Below are 7954 nucleotides of genomic sequence, written 5' to 3' on the forward strand. Positions count from 1 at the left end.
CACACACACACACACACACACACACACACTGAGCTCAAAGACATGTATGAATCTGCAATCTGTGTAAAAGGACCTGTGAATCTGTCCGTCCTGATTATCTGATTAAACTGAAATTTGAACTGGAGCCATGAAAGGCAGCAGCTAAATGAAGTGAGCAGGTTTGAACTGAAGCTGTGCTGTTTCAGCTTTAAAGGCTGTCAAAAATAAAAACAATAAAAAAACAGTCCATAATGAACTGTGACAAACAGAAATCTGAATGTTTTAAAGCTGTGGAGTCTGTGAGCATAAAGAGAAAACTGGATGAGCTGAAGGAGGCGTCGTCACTTTTCATCTAATGTGTAATAATTAGGTTTTTTCTGATGATTAGTCAGTTAAAATGTTCAACTATGTCAAATTCATCCTTATGAGAAAAATATTTAATACTGAAATATATTTTTAAATGCAATGATTTTTTTGTATGTTGATATTTTAACATAAAGATATCAAACCTTTATGATAAAAAGGCAGGAAGGTCCTGAGCCTCAGCAATTATCACAAAACTCTAAATCTCTTTCTCACTGTTTATTCAATGTCACATGATGTTTTTATTTTAATTATGTAAAGCACTTTGAAATGCTGGCTGGCTGGCCGGCTGGCCGGCTGGCCGGTTGGTCTATGTTTGAGTTTTGGGGTTCTGTGCTTATAGAGACTTTTGTCCCAAACTCAATCATTACCTATTTTTGAACTTGCAGCAGATTCTATTTAATACAGACTTTGACTATGCCATTCTGCCAGCTGAACAGTCTTTGATCTGGCTGTATGTTTAAGGTTGTTATTGTGCCAGAAGGTGAAACTCAGACAGGTTTTTTTCTAAGTCTGTCCTGAATACAACAGCACTTCTGTATTTGAAAAACATGTTGAAACCATCGTTAATTTATCTCTCACTTTTTGCACTTCATAGTAAAACTAACAACAGATTTTAGATCCCGCAACAAAAACAGCATTGAAGTTGGTTTGAGTTTTAAAGTGACGTTCCTCTAAAAGATGAAGATATGAAGGATCAGGATTCAGTGGTAACAAACGTCACAGAGGCGTTTCACTCTCTGTGCTGCATTCATATGTGAATGAGAGCAGCTGTATTAGCATCAGGCTGTATTAGTACACAGAGTTTGTAAGCCCAGCAGGTAGGACAGAAGAAAACAGATGTAAAGAGCTGGAACAAAGCAGACGAGTGGCTCATGAATATGCTAATTCATGCATGATGTCGACGGTGACATTTGGTCGCTGTTTCAGCAGGCTTTTGTTCTGGTCGCCTGCCTGTGAGTTCTGGTAGCATCTGCTGGTTCCTCATGCTGAGTTTACTCCAGCGTCCTGCATCAGCCTGTCTGCCCTGATCTGCCTCTAAGCTGAGCCGGTCTAATCTCACCTCTTCCAGTGAGTCTGCTGATAATCTGTAATCTCAACCAATAGGAGGTCACGTATCGTCACTTTGGTTTGATCAGAGTTCAGACTCTGTTAACCAAATAGAGTTCAAAACGACAATTAATGGAAAAACGTTTTATATAAAGTATTTTATAGTACACAATATGTCACAAAAATTGCCAGTCTGCGACAGGTGACCTGTCCAGGTGACCCCGCCTCTCACCCGAAACGTTAGCTGGAGAGGCACCAGCAACCCCACGACCCCACTGAGGGACAAGGGTGCAAGAAAATGGATGGATTGATGGTCACAAAAATAAAACACACAAATTTGGAGAATTTTAGAAGCTCTACTAAATTCACCAACATACATAACTGCAAGGAGAAACCAACAGCAAAAAAATCATGTTAGCTGCACAGCATTCACATGCTATGGATGCTATGGAGGAACAAAAAGGATGGAAACATTACTCACCAATTTTAAATGCTAATTCCAGATGACATTTTGAGTCTCTGATAGAATCAGATAACAAATCTGTGAAGCTTCTTACAATTTTACCTGAAACTCAGATCATCATCACCAGCACTTGAAAAAAAGAGTTTAATTAACAATAACAGAGCCTAGGCCTAAGTGAGGGGAAAGTTTCATAAAAATATGCCCAAAATTACATTCAAAATATCTTTTTAAAATTATTTTTCAGATAAATGTGTTTCTTAGAAGATGGTGGAAATTTAAAAATGCTCTCCAAACAGCCTGCAGGTAAAGTTTTGGTAAGTCTTGGACTGTCAAGGTGACGGCGGCCCTCAGCATCACTACTCAGTGACTGAAGGTGAAACAAGCCAACGTTTTGGAGAGACCATCACTGATCTCTGTCCTAGATGCTTTCAGCTCTTCTGTCAGCAGGAATGGGACAAAATTCCAGTTCATTTCTGAGAGAAGCCTGGAAACATCCATCCATCCATTTTCTTGCACCCTTGTCCCTCAGTGGGGTCGTGGGGTTGCTGGTGCCTCTCCAGCTAATGTTCTGGGCGAGAGGCGGGGTCACCTGGACAGGTCGCCAGTCTGTTGCAGGGCAACACAGAGACACACAACCATGCACACACACACTCACACCTAGGGACAATTTGGAGAGGCCAATTAACCTGACGGTCACTGTGGGAGGAAACCAGAGTACCTGGAGAAAACCCACCATGCACAGGGAGAACATGGAGACTCCATGCAGAAAGTCCGGGGTCGGGAATTGAACCCAGAACCTTCTTGCTGCAAGGCAACTGCACCACTGTGCAGCCGCACTGGAAACAATCACAGGAAAATGATGAACATCTGAGAAGCTTCAAGGAAGAAACTTGATGATGACAGCAGGATTTATGTTGCATTTTCTGACATTGTAATTAAAAAGATAACATCAGAAATGACACCATAGAAGGTCTGAAAGCCTTCAGCAACACAAACTCCTACAGTTTGGGTTTGGCATCAAGCAGCAGCTGTGATGTCTGCAGGATGGAGCGTAATGAGCATGAGTCAGGGGCCATTTCACCGCTTCGTCTGCAGCCGGAAAAACACCAGAGTCTGGACCTCAGAGGCTGAATTTTAATGAAACGCTGTCTGTCGCTGGGAGAGTCAGCTTTGTTTGGACCATCAGGCGTGACCACATGGATTCACCAGCACCATCTGAAAAATGACTTGAATTAGAGACACTTAAGTCATGAAGAAATGGTGTCAGGTTCTATCAGCTGCAGTCTTTTAATCTGAAAAGCCCGTGGTCATCTACAGATCCGCCTGAAGTGGACACTTTCTGTCCGCCGTGCAGAAGCTGAACTTCATTTCATGTCTGTGTTTTTAATACGTTGTTTCAACAGCACACAGATGCTCAGTTATGTAAATCAGCCTCTGTTACAGAAGCAGAGCTCCCTCTTTCGTGGATTCTCCTCCAAGCCAAATTTTATTGTCAGCTTCTATTTATGCCAAGGCCAGGGGACACGCACGCCCTCTGCAGTCAAAACACAAAGATCCTTCAGAGCCGAAAGGAAAACAGAAAACCTCTGAGCTGAACTAAGGAGAGATCAGCAGAATGCAAAACGCCTCAGCTGCATTTCCATATCAAACACCCTGATCAGCTCTTTACACACTAAAAGGTGAATATCTGGAATATTTTATGATCAGACGATGAAAGCAGAGTTTTTACTTAGTATTTGCACTTCTGAGTGGTGGGATGGTTTTCTATAAATCTCATCTGTAAGAGCAAATGTGGAGCTGATGTTTGAGAGAAGAGAGCAGAGAGATGTGTGTCCATCCTGACTGAGCGCCGTAACGAGGTTGGAATCAGGAACGTCCCTCCTTCCTCTGCAGGAACAGAAACTGTTTAATCGAATCAAGATTCACCAATTCATGGTAAATTTACGTTCTAGAGAAGATGGACTCAGATCGCAGGTCCTTTCCTCAGAGGACAGGACGGTTGGCCCCGACCTCGTCCTACTCAGATCAGTTTGGGTTGGAAGAAACATAAACTATAGAATAGAATAGAATAGAATAGAATAGAATAGAATAGAACAGAACAGAATAGAATAGAATAATATAGAACAGAATAGAATAGAATAATATAGAATAGAACAGAATAGAATAGAATAGAATANAGAATAGAATAGAATAATATAGAATAGAACAGAATAGAATAGAATAGAATAATATAGAACAGAATAGAATAGAATAGAATAGAATAGAATAGAATAGAATAGAATAGAATAGAATAGAATAGAAACAGTCCTTTTTGTCCCACAAAAGCTAAATTCAGGATTTTTGTGGCCATTTAACTTGTTAACTTGTTAAATATTTATATCCAAACTAGTTTTTATTTAGCAAGAAACATATTCACTTCACCAATTAAATATTTTGTGACAAACTAAGTATTTAGTTCAGAAGCCAAACATTTAATGTAAAGCTAAATATTTGGCTCGCTAAATAAATATTTTACATATTAATAAAATATGGATATATATATTTTAAAATATTTTATATATTTAGTCAGTGAGCAGTTTGAAACTGTGAAATTTATAAATGAATGACCAAAAACCGGAGACTGTAGATCTGCCATAAAAGTGTAACTGGAGCATCTCTAAATGTAACTTTTTAAAGTTATTTTAATGCAGTTTTTAAAACTCTAATCTATTAAAAATGAGGCAACATTTCTGCACCCTTACATCTCCACCAACAACATCGACACTAGCAGTGAGAGTTTCATTCATGAAGTGTAATCCCTGAGGAATCAGCAGAACCAGCCTGGACCCGGGCCTGAACTCTTGCTGAGCTTTTTTCCTGCATGGTGTGTTTGAGCATCTGAAAGGTGGAGTGTTTCCCTCCACCTCCTCCACCCTCTCTGGACGGCCATCATGGTTTTCTGCTGACTCACTTGTCATTGTTATTCTGATCTTATTCTAAAACATGTTTTGTACACTAGCGCTACTCTGCAACTTTAACCGTTCTCTACCGTCGGCGTCATTAGCATGACTGCTGCTCAGAGTGCAGCTATTCCAGGAGCTGCATAAATAAGAGTAAAAGAGCAGCTATAATTACCCCCATCCTTTATGCACTATCAGTCATTTCAGCATCATTATACTGTGCTCTGGTTCTTGTTAAGGTTATACCCCAGCTGAAATTAGCATCTTCGTCTTTAATGACTCCCTCTCAGTTGCTCTTCCCTAATTTCAGCAGCATCCCCTCATCTTAACAAACCGGTTTAAAACACTCAGCAGAGCGGCGGAGGAACGGGGGCAGAGGCACAACCATCTTATTTACTCCAGCCATACAGCAGCTTAGAGTCTAAAGTTGAAAAAAAAAAATGCAAATGTTTACAAACTCTAAAGAAGAAAGCTTCAAAAAGTAACTACAAGCTGCAGTTTGGCATTTCCTACCAACATTACCTGAACTCTGTGATGGATGAAGTACGATGAGTTTTTCTTTTATGTTCATCCATCATCTGCTCCTTTTAGCTGGATGTAACTTTGTGTTCCAGATCTGGAACCTTTGGTCCACGTGGTTCTGTCACATCTTGACACCTGAAGATTCTTCATTAAGATCATGCCACAATCCTCCCATTTCTCAAGTTTCTGTACATTTCTACAAGTTTTGATAAAGACTCCATTCAGACAGCACTCTCAAAAAGTGAGGGATATTTGGCCTTCAGGATATTTACGGAAAACCAAAATGTTTGTGGCAGTGGGGAATTTATTCAGAAGCATGCAATGTTGTTGGCTTTTTGCATTAACTTCAGTTCATTATTCAAATTAGCTTAAAATGTTTCTGTCTAAGGAAACAGCAGAACATCAAGTCTTTGGCTTGCAGCGTTCACTCCTCCTGACCAGCAGGGGGCGATAATCTCTTGCATAATCTCTTATACTGAGCATTCATGTAGCGACAGTGGAGAGGAAAAACTCCTCTTCAACAGGAAGAAACCTCCAGGAGAACCAGAACCGGAACCGGAACCAGAACCAGAACCAGAACCAGAACCAGAACCTGGCTCAGTACCAGCAGCCGTTTGTCACGACTGACTGGACGTTTGAGCAGAGACACAGAAAGAAACAGAAGAACTGATCCAGAACTGATATATGTTAATAAAAAGTAAACAGTTAAAACAGCTGAAGGAACCTCAGCCAATCAGGACGCCAGACCAGACGTAGCTTCTATAGATGGAAAATAACAGAGAAAACATAAAATTCACAGTTTAAATAACAGCAAATAATGCAATTATAGAATATTAAAAAAGGAGAGACGGTGTTGCAGTCTGCGCAGGGTCAGTGGCTGATGCATAGCGGTCTCCTTGACGACCACCCTGATGTTTCAAACCTCCACTGTCCCAGGAGTTGAGTCACATCCTGGGTTCTGTTCACAACGGAGCGGTGGCTGATGTGGGATGTGGCTGAAGGACGTCCACTTCAGGGACTGTCCATCAGTCTTCCACTCTGTCTCTGATGCAAACTGCTGCTGTTACCCTCTAAGCTCAGTGGCACCTCCACCTGCTGATCAGTTGCTGGGAGCCATCTTGGTTTCATTACTTTAACACATGAACAGCGAGGTGAGGATAATGTTTAGTGACCAATTCTGACTGAACCTGAAAGTTAATTGATCCATTTATTGATCTCTTCGTTCTAATTGAAACGATCTAAATGACAAGTCTGCCACCTGGCGATATAAACTGGCACTGCATGCTATTAGTTTAAGTTTAGGATTTTTAAAATATGATGAGAAATGACAAAAACAAAACTGTTTCTGATGCACACTAGTTATTAGAGCTGCATTAGAACATGAAGCCCATGATTCACTCTGATTGGAAAAACATTAAAACTTTTACAACTAAGACAGAAAATCATAAAAGAAAATCCCCCCAAAAAACACAGGAACAGTTAACAGACTTCTTTCCATTTAATAAATATGATTGTAAATGCATTAAACAATTACACACAGCACAGTTGAGGTCAAACAGAAACACTTGAACATCTTACCGTCTGTTCTCATACAAAAGCTGTACAGTAATAAAACTTTATTTTTTGGATTATTATTCATATTTCTCTACAAAAATAATAATCTTGCTAATTCTGCAAGGAGGAGATGGTGAGGGTTGGGTCTAGAGCTCCGTGATGTTTCCCACAGCGCTCACACATCCCAGCTCAGCTGAGCCAGGAAGCAGGCCGACCTTCAGACGTCTCCAAGCAGAGCTCTCTTCTGGTTGGGATTCAGACTCTCCCGTTTTGCACCACTGCTCCAGACTGACATGATGGTTCAGGTTAAAACAACGACTGTTTACATCCCTACTGTACAAAAGTTGGTCATAAAATAAAGTGAACTGCAAGGAAGTAAAATGTTATTTTGTTCTGATTTTCTTTTTCCACCAAAAAATAAACAAAACAAAAAACATACCAGAATAAATGACTCAAACACAACAAGACGTCGGGAAAAAAACTACAGTCCTGGAACCTCAGATTAAAAAACAAAGCGAGGAAGTAAACCGAGCCTAAAACTAAAGTATGAAAGGTGACATCAGTGTCACCTTTACAGCTTCTACTGATCCATTATTTTCACAATGACTCATAAATGCCTCATTTCCACTGAGCGCTGTGGCTCGGGTCACTGCGGCTCGGGTCACTGCGACTCGGGTCACTGCGACTCGGGTCACTGCGACTCGGGTCAGTTGGATAGCTTGTTCCATACTACCAACCCAAACCGGCCAACTGGTCCAGCTCCAGCTACGGGTCCATAGAACAACGGGTTGGGGTGCAACTATTGGCCTGGTACAGTCCATTGATCATGAGACAGAAAAACGTCAAACAGTGGAAAAAAGCAGGAGAAGGCAGAAGACAAAAAAACAGGAGGAATCATTTAAATATTATTATTAGAACATTTTGAGAATTTTGAGATTTAAGTGGGTTTTAAATATAAAATATTTATCATCAGATCTGTATCAACAGGTAAAAGCCTTAGAAAAAACAAACTGCAGAGAAACTGGCCACAAACATTAAATCAAATTTGTCTTGTTTGAATTTATATTCAATCTCTCTCTCTCTC

This window comes from Poecilia reticulata, linkage group LG1 (assembly GCF_000633615.1).
Source record: "Poecilia reticulata strain Guanapo linkage group LG1, Guppy_female_1.0+MT, whole genome shotgun sequence".
NCBI lineage: Eukaryota > Metazoa > Chordata > Actinopteri > Cyprinodontiformes > Poeciliidae > Poecilia > Poecilia reticulata.